Raw genomic sequence first — 14,981 nt, 5'->3', positions numbered from 1 at the left:
TATGAGTTCAGCTGTTTCAGAAACCTCACGTCAGTGGAACCACGCGGTAGTTGTCTTTCTGTGTCTGGGTTATTTCACTCAGCGTAACGTCCTTAAAGTCCATCCATGTTGCTCCATGTTTCCTTATTGTTTAAGGCCATGCAGCATTCCATTGTATGCTCACACACTTTCTGTACCATTCATCTGTCGGTGGATGTTTAGATTGTTTCCACATCTTGGCTGTTAGGAATAGTACTGCAATGAACATGGGAGTGCAGGTATCTCTTCAAGGTCCCGATTTCTATTCTTTTGGGGATACACCCAGAGGTGGAATTGCTGGGTCACAGGGTAGTTCTATTTTTCACTTTTTGAGGAACTGCCATACTGTTTTCATAGTGGCTGCACCGTTTTCTCAAATGTGGCCAGAAAGTGATTGGGGGCGTCCACGGAGTCCTCTACTTCTAAGCATCATTTTACACCAACTTCCCCGAACGTAGAGAGCTGAGAGAGGAAAGAATAGGGTTTGAGACCTTGTGTTTCAGGAAGATAATGAGGTTTGAAAAGTTATTATTATAGAAAAGATCAAAGAGAAGAGAAGGTCTTTTAAGTGGGATGCGGCGGTCAGGTCCTCAGTGATTAGGAGACTAGGATTATAGCATAATTGTAACATCGAGTTATAATGTTTGACTTACTTTTTAGCAGAATTTGTCCATTTGTAAGCAGATTTCCAGTTGACCATGGAATGTAGCAGGGTCACCTTGAGTGTCCCACAACCTAAAACAAGGGTCAGAAAATACAGCCTGCAGCCCAAACTGGCCCACCACCTGCTCTTGTAAATAAAATTTTATTGGAGCACAACCACTCCCATTCGTTTGTGTTGCATTCATGGTACATGACAGAGAATAAAGCCTAAAATATCTTTTATAGAAAAAGTTTGTTGCCCTGGCCAGTTTGGCTCAGCGGTTGGAGCATCGGCCTGTGGACCAGATAGATAGTCCCGGGTTCGGTTCCCGCTAGGGTCGCGTACCAAAAAGAAAAAAAAAAGTGTGCTGATCTCTGGCCTAATGTATTACTGTGGTTGTTATTTTTCTCCTAAACTTTTATTTAGAAAAATGTTAAATCTGCAGAAATATTGAAAGAATACTATAATGTCCTTCTCCTTGATTCAGCACAACATTTTGCCACAAGCTCTTTCCCTCCCTCTCTCGCCAACCCCCCTGCCCCTCCCCCCCCAAATCACTCTCTGGCTACAGTATTTGAGAATTAGGTGCGAGTATTGTAACTCAATATTCCTAAATAAATCAGCATATATCTCCTAAGAATAAGGACAGTCTTTTATGTAACTGTAGGAATTTAACACTAATGCAATGATCAGACCATATCCAAAATCTCCAAATAATGTCATCTATAATTTTAAAAATCCAGGTTCCTGTGCAGGATTAATCACTGCATTTAGTAGAGTCCTGTCTCTTTAGTCTCTACTCTAGAACAATTTCCCAGCTTTCCTGGTTTCTTTTGTTTTTGTCCCCAACTTTGTTGAGGCGTCATTGACAAAACTGTAAGACATTTAAAGTGTACATCATGATGATTTATTTGGTAAACATATACATTGTGAAAGGATCCTTTTTGTGTGTGTTTCATGACATTGATATATTTTTAAGAGTGTGGGCGAGATGTTTTACGTCCCTCATTCTGGATTTGTCTGATCCTTTCCTGGTGATTCCATTCAGGTTTTCAGTGTTTTGGGCGGGAATACCAAAGAGGTGCTGTGTCCTCAATGCATGCCATCAGTAGATTCAGCGATTGTTAATGTATGAAAACCGCACGCCAGCAGTGACGGTTTAACAGGTCTGAATTAAAGACCCAAAAGGACGGGGCTCAACACGGCAGTGCTTACAAAGCTATAGTTTGTTTCAAGAAAAGGGTACAAGATAGCTACATAGGTCTGGACAGGTCAGGAGCAAGTTCCCATCCTTCTCTCCTGCACCAGGAACCACGGGGACCTGCACAGAATACCTTGGAACAGAGGCCGTGTTTATGCACACAGATTCCAAATGTTTGCAGCCATTTGAGGGGTTGGTATTCATTTAAACCGACAGTTGATCCATCCAATAATACCAGCATAAACTTTTTTACACTTCAAAATTCTTTATTAAAAATATATGTTTTTATTTATTTTCTAGAGAGAGAGGAAGGGAGAGAGAGATAGAAACATCAATGTGAGAAAGAAACGTTGATGGGCTGCCTTCTCCACGTCCCCAAACAGGGATCAAACCCATAACCCGGGCATGTGCCCTGGCTGGGAATCGAACCGGGACCTCTCAGTCCATGGGACTACACTTAGTCCAGCAAGCTCACCAGCCAAGTACAGTTTACAATTCTTTTCCTCCCTGATCAATGGCTAGCTGTACTTTTTTCTTTTTCTGTTGTTTTAAATTTTTTTTATTTTTCAATTACAGTTGGTATACAATATTGTCTTAGGTGTACAATAGTGTTTAGACACTTATATAACTTACAAAGTGATCACCCTAATAAAAATGACTATCTGTACTTCATGGCATGCTTTTGTTGACTGATTAAACCACAGCTAATCGATCATGATTTCTTTATCCCTCCCAACAAAATCTACCTTTTCTCACATACCATACGTTATTTCTCACAGGCCTATGGGCGAGAGGCCTTGTCCTCCTTATTCCAGGTTCAAAATGTCTTGAGGACATAGTCAAACCCTCTTCTCAGTCATGTGTTTCGACAGATATTGGATCCAGGTAAGAGGGGTCGCTCCACAGGGCCCATGTGCCCCCTGGGATGCGCTCTGGTTTTGTTCACAATCTGCCCAACGCCGGCAAGTTGCACTCTGGGGAAAGAATGGTTAGTACTCAGTCACGGCTTGAAAGTGCTAAAAGCACTTTGATGCTTATATTTCCAGTAAAAATCTCAGACACTGAGGCACGTCTACCATAGGCGCAGGTCCTGGGCTTCTGCTGCGAGAATTGCTGGCCATGGGCCTGGGACGCCAAGACACCTAACCCAGTTGTGTTGACACGCCAGCTGTTTCCATTTAGGGGTGGCTATGCTGCCTTAGTGTCTTCTCTGATTGACAGTACCCTGTTAGCATTCTCGGCAGCTCGCCCCTCCTGATGTTTGCTCCTGGAACAGGACGCCTTTGCAACAAGCCTATGAGCACTCGGAGGTCTTTTTCACTTGAATGTCTTTTTCACTCGAATGTCTTTCCTCATTAAAAGTGATTTCCATCTGGCCAATGACTCCTAGCCCAGCTCTTATTCTCCTAGGGCTCTTATGTTTTCAGTGGTCACTGCTGCTTGAAACTGTAGACAGGTTGTTGCCATTGCGTACTAAATGCTTTAGTACATTTAGGACATAAATATGGGACCCCAAAATGTTGAGTCCCCCAAGGCAAGATCAACTGAGTAGTAGTCCCTCCTAAATAGACTTGGGTTTGGGTGTGCCATGGGGCATCTCATAACCATCCATGTGGAGTTTCTGGCTTTCATTCTCAGGCCCACCAACTTATACTTAATTCTTTTACTTTGTCAGTGATACAATGACACAGCTACTTCCTTATGGCTTCCCACCCACCACGAGAGAGAAAAGAGCTATTTTGAATCATGATATTATGATAGATGAGACCTGCAGTGGCTAACCTGCTACCTTTATATTTTGGAACCTTTCTTAAACCATTATCATCACATAATACCCACACAATTTTTAAAAATAAACTTTTAAAAATAGAGCTGTTTTAGGCATACAGAGTGGCCACATACGTTTATTTGGGTTGTTATTCATCGGTTGCCCTGAATTTAACCAGGTCCATGTTCCTGCAGGTTGCTTCCCAACATGCAGCCTCTGTGAGACAGATTCTGTGAAATGCAAACCCAGAGACATAGCCACTTCGTGTTCCATCTGGTCACACAGATTTCTCACCTGTTCAGTTGTGAGGACATAGGCCACTCCCAGAAGTCCATTAGGTCAGATTTTGTCAGCTCAGTTGTTTTTTGTCTGTTTTTGTTTTTTTATTGTGGTAAAATATATGTAACACAAAATTGATCTTTTTTTTTTTCTTTATCCTCACCCAAGGACATTTTTGTATTTATCTTCAGATAGACCGGGAGGGAGAGAGGGGGGAAGACAGAGAAAGAAACATCAATGTGAGAGAGACACATAGAGTGGCTGCCACCCACACGACCCCAACCGGGGCCAAGACAAACTGCAACCGAGGTACGTGCCCTTAGCGGGAACTGAACCCGAGACTCTCTAGTCTGTGGGCAGATGCTCTAACCGCTGGGACAAACCGGCCAGGGCAAAATTGATCATTTTTAAGTGTACAGTTTAGTGGCATTAAGTACATTCATAACATCCAGCTCCAGAACTTGTTCATCTCAAACAGAAACTCTGCACCCATTAAACAATAACTCTTCTTCCTACCCCTCCTCCAGCCCCAAGGAATGTCTGTTCTACTTTCTGTCTTAATTAATTTACCTATGTGAGCTGCCTCATAAAGTATTTGTCCTTTTGCGACTGGCTTATTTCATTTATCATAATGTTCTCAAGGTCCATCCATATTGTAGTATGAGTCAGAATTCCGTTCCTTTTTAAGACTATATCCCGTGGTATGTGTAAACCAGTTTGTTTGTTTATTCTTCTGTCGGTGGACATTAGTGGTTTCCACCCTCTGGGCACTGTGAATAATGGTGCTACGGACATTGGTGTACAAGCGTCCGTTTTAGTTCCCGTCTGTGTTCTTTTGGGGCTATACTGAGCAGTAAAATTGCTCGATCATGTCATTGTGTGTTTAACTTTCTGAGGATCTGCCAGACTTTTCCAAAGTGGTTAGCTCCCTTGTTGGCTATTCAAAAGAGAGAAGGTTTTGGCAAACAGTCCTTTGCCAAAAGACCTTTGTGAGTCAAAGCTAAGGGACACGTTTGCCCCTAGATTTCCCCCCGGCCGCAGCGTACTGGCTCCCTCCCCTCTGCTGCAATCTCACCTTCTTCCATATGTCATTAATTTTAAGCCAGTCCTTTCCCTCCAAAGTAGGCCCTGTGGTTCTTGCGGGGCTGCTCCGGCTGTGCTGCTGCTGGCAACAGGAGACGCAGAAGGGCCCCCCTTTAGTTCATCTCGAGGATCTGATAGAATGAGCTCAGAGACATACAACTATCCCTTCCACTGGGCAACACAATGTTTTTGGCGGCCATCCCCAACGTGGCCTGTGTGGGGAGGGACAGTCAGTCTCACCAAGTCCTTTGGAATTCCTGCAGTTAGGTCCAAATTTGTGGACACAGTGTCTTGTGTAATCTTTCCAGCCTCTGGAGGCCTAACAATGCACAGGCTACCAGGTCTGAACGAGAAAAATGGGGTACAGGTGGGAAGATGCTTCTGGAAGTTCCTCTGTCATTACTGCTCCCCTCTGCCCCAACCACCACAGAAACATAGCAGTATACATTTTTTTTTTAATCCTTACCCGAGGACATTTTTCTATTTTTTGTTCAGATAGAGTAGGAGGGGAGAGAGAGGAAGAAAGAGAGAGAAACATCGATGTGAAAGGGACACATCGAGTAGCTGCCACCCGCACGACCAACCAGGGCCGGGGACAAACTGCAACCAAGGAAAGCGCCCTTAGCGGGAACCGAACCCCGGTCTCTCTGGACCGCAGGCTGATGCTCTAACCGCTGAGCCAAACCGGCCAGGATGCAGTATACATTGTTCCCAAGGGGCTCATTAGGAGAGGTAGGCAGTGCTTTAACTGTGCTCCTGCACCCACCTGACCCAGAGGGGTTCTTCTCCACCCCTGGCCTTTTCACCCACACATTGGCTAAAGGCCTTAAGAACACCCCAAAGATGGAACAAGAGACTCTGGCCTTCATGTCAGTCTACTGCCTCCAACACCACCTTGATTTTAAAAAAAATAAGTAATGTCAATTATTTTAAAAATTTGAAATAATTTCAATCTTAATTCAAGAAAGTTTGTAAGTATGGGATGAAGAACTATTGCCTCAATATTAAAAGTGAGTATTTTGGAATCTGATGCTGTAGGTGCACTGGAACCTTTTTCTTTCTGAAATTTCTGAGCCTTGAGATTTTATTATATCCTAAGGATTTGGGGGAGACTTAGTTGTGGAAACCTCAGACTCTCATGAAATCCTATCAGCGTTTTGGTGGCACCCAATTTCTTATTTTTTCATGGTGTTTAAAAATAAACTGCCAAAAGATTTCCACATGGTTAGAGACCGAATTGTTACCCTTTCTCTTGTTTTGATTTTCTTTCTTTTGTCAAGTTTTAAGCTTTTCAAAAACAGCTTTATTGAGATATAACTTACATATGCAATTCACCCAAATAAAGTGTACAATTTAATGCTTTTTCGTCTATTCACAGAATTGCACAACCATCACCATGATCAGTTTTCTAACATTTTCATTGCCCCCAAAAGAAATCCCGCTTGCCTTTAATTATCACCCCAAGCACCTCCCACTGCAGGCAACCACTAATCTACTTTCTGTCTCTACATTTGCCTATTCTGAGTATTTCATATCAATGGAATCATATAATATGTGGCCTTTTGTGACTGGCTCCTTTCATGTAGCATGTTTTCAGGTTCATTTAAGTTACAGCATGTATTAGTACTTCCTCTGCTTTATGGGTGAATAATGTTCCATTGCATGGATATACCATATTTTGTTTTATCCACTCATCTGTTGATGAATATTCTGTTTCCACTTTGGGCTATTACGATGCTGATATGAGCACTGGTGTACATGTTTTGTGTCGATATGTTTTCAATTCTCTTGGGTCTTTAGGAGCAGACTTGCTGGGTCAAATCTTAATACTATGTCTAACGTTTTGAGGAACTACCAGTCTGTTTTCCAAAGTGGCCATATCACCTACCTATTTACTTTTCATTTTGAAATCCCACATGTAATAGTAGTTGGGATGAAAGATTCAAGGCTAACTCTTTCACCTTCTAATGTGGTCTCGATAGAAACTCAGATATGATGCCAATGCCGGTGGGACTCCTTTAATTACAGTGTCAGTCATAGGCTGGGTGAAGGGCAGCTGGGTTCCGTCTTTACATAAATAGTCCAACACCACCTGCCGTCTTTCTACTTCAGTTTGTGTTGACAAGGGCAGTGGAATTGCCCTTCTCTGGATATGCTTGATGGGTCCTGCTTCAATTCATTCCAGCGATCTAGAGACTCCCGGTGGTCCCCTCTGCAGTCAGCAGCGTTCAAAGCAGAGATGCTGCCCTTGCTCTGAAATTCTCAGGAGTTATTTTAACAAAAGTTTATCAGGATAATGTCTGTAATGATCTACAGATGACTTCGTTCCTTCACTGAATAACCCTTTCCGTGTTTTTATTTCCTCCATTGTCATTTTGCCCCATTTGAATTACCTTCTTAGTTGTCACGGTCTCAGAAGCTTAAATGATGGATTTATCAAAAATTATAGCTAGTGCCCCCCAGAGAGGGCACAGCTCAACCCAAGGTGATTCTAAACTTACTTTCATTTTGCTGATGCTCAAAGCATCAGCCACGGAACTGAGTTTTTGGCTGATCTCACATCCGTTTGCAGTTCTTTTCTTATCCGTCTTTCTAGGTCCTGAGGTTCAGATTCTTTCATTTCCGGTTTCATTGCAAAGTTTTATTATTAGCATCTACTTACAAAGTCTGTGTTATGTCAAGCCAAGAGTAGCTTGTTCATTTTCCTCCTATTTGTCAGAATCACCCTTTTACTTTATAAATAATGCCTTAGCCATATTTTGAGTTAAGAATGAGTCAGGGGTCTTTCCGTAAAGCCCGTGTCTGATACCAGCTGCGTGGATGGTGGCAGTTGAGCAGGGTTTAACAGGGTTCGGTTGCTAAAGAAGACTCATGGGACCCTAAGTGGCAATGCTAGCAAATCTACAGTTTATAACAGGGGAAAATACAATATAGTAACAAGAGTGAAGTAAGGGTATATGCATCACAGTTAAAGGCTGTCTCACATCAAGAGGTCTGAAAAGGCCTGGAGCAAGGTCCTACTAGCCTTTTTTTTTTTTGAGTTTCTGAAAGAGAGGAAGGGAGAGGGAGAGAGAGATAGAAACATCAATGAGAGAAAACATCAATTGGCCGCCTCCTCCATGGCCCCCACTGGGGGTTCAGCCCACAACCTGGGCATGTGTCCTGACAAGGAATTGAACCAGCGACCTCTTGGTGCATGGGTCGACGCTCAACCACTGAGCCACCCTGGTCAGGCCCTACTATTCTACTTTTTAAGAGTCAAGACAGAACCCAATTCCTTTCTTCTTTCTTGGATCAGGAACCATCAACAAGTGCATGGAACAGGGAACGCAAAATGGAAGCTATGCTTTTTTTTCTGGTCACACAGGCATAGTCTTACTATGTAACCAGCCTTCATAGCAGAGCCCCTTGGGGGAGTCACCGGGATCCCGATGCGATCTCCACGGGCCACCTCATAGAAAAGACTGTATTTGCTAAAGTTCAGACTGAAGACTGAGGCCAGTTCATGCACATTTGTGACATAATTAACAAAGTCAATGATAGGCCAAAAGATGAAGCACAAACTTTGAAGATAAGGATTTCTAAAACTACAGTGATAATGAAATCAAACTTATCTTGTCCCTTATCAACATGTGCATGCAGCACTGTGGTCCAGATTTCCAGTCTCTGACTGTGAAGAAGGAATTCATTGGTGATAATCTCTAAGCTCCTGAGTCCCAGAAACATCTTGCCATTAGTCATTCAGAATAGAATCTTGAATTTCATTAAAGTTGGTCACAGGGTTTCCCAGGTGGTGTGATGTAACAGGTGAAAGAAACATACCTTAACCTGCTTAAGAAAGGTGTTCAGTTTCCTCTCTCAGGTGCAGAGGCTGAAACAGCAGAACAAGAGACTGCTCAGATCTCATCGAATCCACCAACATCTGTTTCTACTGTGCCAGCTCTTCCTTCTGTGGTAGTTCCCAAGAATGTGACTATTACATCAGTCCCAGAAGAGATTGGAAAATGGCACAGTGAGTTGGATATGGTGAAGGTGATTGTGAGAGTGGTGTTCACCATATTGATGGAGAACATGCCCGGATCTGAAAACCGTGAAGACAGATTCTGCAGAAACTTTACAAGACAGGTTGGGAGATTCACGAGAGGACCATGGACCTACTTGAGGTGGTGAAGAATAAAGACAGAACCACTGAGCTAATTCAAATGAATGAGGATTTGAATAAAGCCATCCGTGGAGATGAGGAGTATACTTAAAACCAACAGTGAATTTTGGAGCAAAATAACCAGAGGGAAGATGTTAATGCTCAGTGAAACTTTTGCCCCATCCTGTGATCATGAACTGCGTCCCAGCCCTCCAAGTCATAGGGTCACTCCAGGAAAACTCAATGCTGTGAATGTTCACCTTTCAGACTGAAGGTTTAACTTTCCAAGTCCTGTTGTAATAAACAACTTGCAACCAGCCTTTAACCACAGGTGGACTTGCTAGCCTTGGAAAATGCAGAAACACCCTTGTTTGCCCAAAGGACCAGCCAACACCTCGTCTAAAATAATACATGTGAGAGTTTTCCGGAACATTTGAATTCAGGATTACTACAGCCGATGAGTCTAAAAACCATTTCAGCCACACCATCAAACCAGTGACTGCCGTCCTTGCCCAACAATCATCCAGTGAGGACAAAGAGTGATCTCCAGCCACCCGATTACTCTGAGTTAATGGAGTTTGATTCCTGAGCTCCTGCTGTCACTGTGGAAGCTATTTATGAAGAAATTAATGTTCATCACTGCAAAGGAGTCGTAGTGACTGTTGAAGTGAAAGTGAATGACCAACTCACTAGCGCATTGGGAATACCAGCTCTTTGAAAGGGAGACCCCGTCCAGAAGACAAGCCCTACCAACACATCAAAAAATGGCGGAACATTGCTCCTCTGCAATAATGATGTTTAAACAGAAGAGTAGCAGTTCCAGAGAAACATTTATGGTCTAACAGCAGCTCAAGCTTTCTCTCAAAAGAACTTGCTTTTAACATATATTCACTTAAAACTTCAACAGAAGAAAAATTCATTGTACTGAGACCAACCAGGATCATTGGAGCATCTTACATTTCAAAGGCTTCTCTCCATTATTTTTTTAATCCTTACCTGAGGATATTTTTCCATTTATCTTCAGATAGAGTAGAGATAAGAGAAACGTTGGAGAGAGAGAAACATTGACATGAGAGAGACACATCGATTGGTTGCCTCCCACACGACCTGATCAGGGCCAGGGATGAACCACAACCTAGGCACGTGCCCTTGACCCGAATCAAACCTGAGTCTCCCCAGTCTATGGGCCGGTGCTCTAACCACTGAGCAAACTGGCCAGGGCAGGCTTCTCTACATTTAGAAATCATCACACAGCTGTGATAAGAGTAGATGAAGATGATTTTATTACAAAATAATTATGTATAGATGTAAGCATGAAATGTGAGAACTAGATTTTTCATGAAGAATGCTGCATGCCTTTGTTTAATGAAAGTCAAATGTAAAGGTCAACTTGCACTTCTTTATAAATAATATTCTTTTTATTTTTAATCCTCACCTGAGGACATGTTTATTGATTTTTGAGAGAGGAAGGGGGAGAGAGAGAGAGAGAGAGAGAGAGAGAGAGAGAGAGAAACATCTGTTGGTTGCTTGCTGTACACACCTCAACCAGGCATCCAACCCACAGCCTAGGTATGTGCCCTGACTGGGAGTTGAACTGGAGACCTTTTGGTGTATGGAACAGCGCTCAACCAACTGAGCCACACCGGCTAGGGCTATAAGTAATATTCTTGTTTAAAATTATAAATTGTAAAAGCCTTGATATTGTGTTTATATTTCAGGTACCCCAAAGAGATTATTGGACAATACATCGAGTTGACTTTATTTTATTTATTTATTTTTTTAATTATTTATTTATTTTTTTGTTACAGATATTTTACCTTTTTTACCCCATTGGCACCCCCCTCCCCACCCCACCCCCGCCCCATCCCCGCCCCATCCCCAGCTTAGTTGTCCATGTCCATTGATCATGCATACATGCATATAAGTTCTGTGGTTTATCTCTTCCCACCCCCCACCCCCCACACCCTCTTATGAGGGATGTCAGTCTGTGCCCTACTTCCATGTTTCTGGGTCTACTGTATTCCTCAGACTGTTATGTTCATTATATTCCGTATATAAGTGAGATCATGTGGTATTTGTCTTTTTCTGCTTGGCTTGTTTCACTTAGGATAACACTTTCCAGGTCCCTCCATGTCGTCTCAAAGGATAAGAGATCTTTCTTTCTTACCGCTGCATAGTACTCCATTGTGTATATGTACCACAGCTTTTTTATCCATTCGTCTACTGATGGATACTTGGACTGTTTCCAGATCTTAGCTATTGTAAATAGTGCTGCTATGAACATGGGGGTACATATATTCTTCCTGATTGGTGTTTCGGGCTTCTTAGGGTATATTCCTAGAAGTGGGATCACTGGGTCAAATGGAAGTTCAATTTTTAATTTTTTGAGGTAACACCATATTGTTTTCCATAGCGGCTGCACCAGTCTGCATTCCCACCAGCAGTGTATTAGAGTCCCCTTTTCTCCACACCCTCGCCAACACTTGTTGTTTGATGATTTGTTGATGGCAGCCATTCTGACAGGTGTGAGGTGATACCTCATTGTTGTTTTAATTTGCATATCTCTGATGATTAGTGATGTTGAGCATTTCTTCATATGTCTCTTGGCCATTTGTATGTCCTGTTTGGAGAGGTGTCTATTCAGCTTCTCTGCCCATTTTTTAATTGGGTTCTTTGTCTTCCTTTTGTGGAGTTGTATGAGCACTCTATATATTTTGGAAATTAACCCCTTATCTGATACATCATTGGCAATGATGTTCTCCCATACACTGGGTTGCCTTTCCATTTTGATAATTGTTTCTTTTGCTGTGCAGAAGCTTTTTAGTTTGATGTAGTCCCATGTGTTCATTTTTTCCTTTGTTTCTGTTGCCTTAGGTGATGTATCAGTGAAAATTCTGCTCCGTATGATTTCCGAAATTTTGTTGCCTACATTTTCTTCTAGAATTTTTATGGATTCACGGGTCACATTTAAGTCTTTTATCCATTTCGAGTTTATTTTCATGTATGGTGTAAGTTGATGGTCTAGTTTCATTTTTTTGCATGTAGCTGTCCAATTTTCCCAACACCATTTATTAAAGAGGCTGTCTTTACTCCACTGTATGCTCTTGCCACCTTTGTCAAATATTAATTGAGCGTATTGCTTTGGGTCCATTTCTGGGATTTCAGTTCTGTTCCACTGGTCTATATGCCTGTTCTTGTGCCAGTACCAGGCTGTTTTGGTTACAGTCGCTCTGTAGTATAACCTGATATCTGGTATAGTGATCCCACCTACTTTGTTCTTCTTTTTCAAGATTGCTGTGGCTATTTGGGGTCTTTTTTGGTTCCATATGAACTTTTGAAGTATTTGTTCTAGTTCTATGAAATATGTCGTTGGTATTTTGATGGGGATTGCATTGAATCTATAGATTGCTTTGGGTAGTATGGACATTTTAATGATGTTAATTCTTCCAATCCATGAACAGGGTATGTGCTTCCACTTTTTTATATCTTCCTCTATTTCTTTTTTCAATGACCTGTAGTTTTCTGCAAATAGGTCCTTTAGTTCTTTGGTTAAGTTTATTCCTAGGTATCTTAACTTTTTTGGTGTGATAGTAAATGGGATTGTTTTTTCAGTTTCTCTTTCTGTGAGTTCATCATTGGTGTACAAGAAGGCCGTCGATTTCTTGATGTTAATTTTGTATCCTGCTACTTTGCCAAATTCGTTTATTAAGTCTAGTAGATTTTTGATGGAGTCTTTAGGGTTTTCTATGTATAATATCATGTCATCTGCAAATAATGACAGTTTCACTTCCTCCTTTCCAATTTGGATCCCTTTTATTTTTTCTTCATGTCTGATTGCTGTGGCTAAGACTTCCAGTACAATGTTAAATAAGAGTGGTGAAAGTGGACATCCCTGTCTTGTTCCTGTTCTTAATGGAAATGTTTTTAGTTTCTGTCCATTGAGTATGATGTTGGCTGTAGGTCTTCCATATATGGCCTTTATTATGTCGAGATATGATCCCTCTATTCCCACATTGCTGAGCGTTTTTATCAGAAATGGATGCTGGATTTTGTCGGATGCTTTTTCAGCATCTATTGATATGATCATGTGGTTTTTATTCTTCATTTTGTTTATGTGGTGTATCACATTTATTTGCGAATATTGTACCAGCCTTGCATCCCTGGAATGAATCCCACTTGGTCATGGGGAATAATTTTTTTGATGTATTTCTGGATCCGATTTGCTAATATTTTGTTCAGGATTTTGGCATCTATGTTCATCACGGAAATTGGCCTGTAGTTTTCTTTCTTCATAGTGTCTTTTTCTGATTTTGGAATTAGAATTATGCTGGCCTCGTAGAACGTGTTTGGAAGTCTTCCTTCTTCTTGAATTTTTTGAAATAGTTTGAGGAGAATGGGTGTTAGTTCTTTTTTGAATGTTCGGTAAAACTCCCCCGTGAAGCCATCTGGGCCTGGGCTTTTGTTTGCTGGGAGAGTCTTGATTACCTCTTCAATTTCCTTAGTTGTTATTGGTCTGTTCAAGTTTTCTATCTCGTCCAGGTCCAGTTTTGGGAGTCTGTGTGTTTCCAGAAATTTGTCCATTTCGCTTAGATTGTCGAATTTGTTGCCATATAGTTGTTCATAGTAGTTGTTAACAATCTTTTGTATTTCCGTGGTGTTGGTTGTTACTTCTCCTCTTTCATTTCTGATTTTGTGTATTTGGGTTCTCTCTCTTTGTTTCTTGGTGAGTCTAACTAAGGGTCCATCAATCTTGTTTATTTTTACAAAAAACCAGCTCTTTGTTTCATTGATACTTTGAATTGTTTTTTTGGTCTCTATGTCATTTATTTCTTCTCTGACCTTTACTATTTCCTTCCTTCTACTTGCTCTGGGGTTTTCTTTTTGTTTGCTTTCTAATTCCTTAAGTTGTGAGGTTAGACAGTCAATTAGAAATTTTTCTTGTTTTTTGAGGTAGGCCTGTAGTGCTATGAACTTCCCTCTCAGAACTGTTTTCGCTGCATCCCATACATTTTGTGTTGTTGTATGTTCATTTTCATTGGTTTCCAGGAAGTTTTTAATTTCTTCCTTGATCTCCTCGGTGACCCATTCATTGTTTAATAACATGCTATTTAGCCTCCATGTGTTGAAATGTCTTTGCATGTTCTTGTTGCAATCGATTTCTAGTTTCATGCCATTGTGATCTGAGAAGATGCTTGATATGATTTCAATCTTCTTGAACTTGTAGAGATTTAGTTTGTGTCCTATCGTGTGGTCTATCTTTGAGAATGTCCCATGTGCACTTGAGAAGAATGTGTATTCTGTAGTTTTGGGGTTTAATTCTCTGTAGATATCTATTAAATCCATTTGGTCTAGTGCTTCATTTAGAGTCTCTGTTTCCTTGCTAATTTTTTGCCTAGAGGATCTATCCAGTACTGTCAACGGGGTGTTGAAGTCCCCTGCTATGATTGTATTGTCGATTTCTCCTTGGAAGTCCTCCAGAAGATTTTAAATATATTTTGGTGCTCCTATATTGGGTGCATATATGTTTATCAAGGTTATATCTTCCTGTTGGATAGATCCTTTCAATATTATGTAGTGGCCTTCTTTGTCTCTAGTTATGGTCTTCGTTTTGAAATCTATTTTATCAGATATGAGAATTGCTACCCCAGCTTTTTTTTCCTTTCCATTTGCTTGGAAATTTTTTTTCCATCCCTTCACTTTCAACCTATGTGAGTCTTTTGTTGTGAGGTGGGTCTCTTGTAAACAACATATAGATGAGTCATGCTTTCTTACCCAATCAGCTACTCTGTGTCTTTTTATGGGAGCATTCAATCCATTTACATTTAAGGTGATTATTGATATGTACTTA

The 14,981-nt window shown here is 41.2% G+C and overlaps 1 pseudogene; it reads left to right on the top strand.

Moving 5' to 3' along the window:
• Positions 1-8,413: 8,413 nt before the first annotated feature.
• On the top strand, positions 8,414-9,851 carry LOC118642117 (annotated as a pseudogene).
• Positions 9,852-14,981: the final 5,130 nt, after the last annotated feature.

This window comes from Molossus molossus, unplaced genomic scaffold, assembly GCF_014108415.1.
Source record: "Molossus molossus isolate mMolMol1 unplaced genomic scaffold, mMolMol1.p scaffold_m16_p_3, whole genome shotgun sequence".
NCBI classification, from domain to species: domain Eukaryota; kingdom Metazoa; phylum Chordata; class Mammalia; order Chiroptera; family Molossidae; genus Molossus; species Molossus molossus.
The sequence above is the reverse complement of the archived record's forward strand: the minus strand, read 5'-3'. Positions and strand labels throughout refer to the sequence as shown.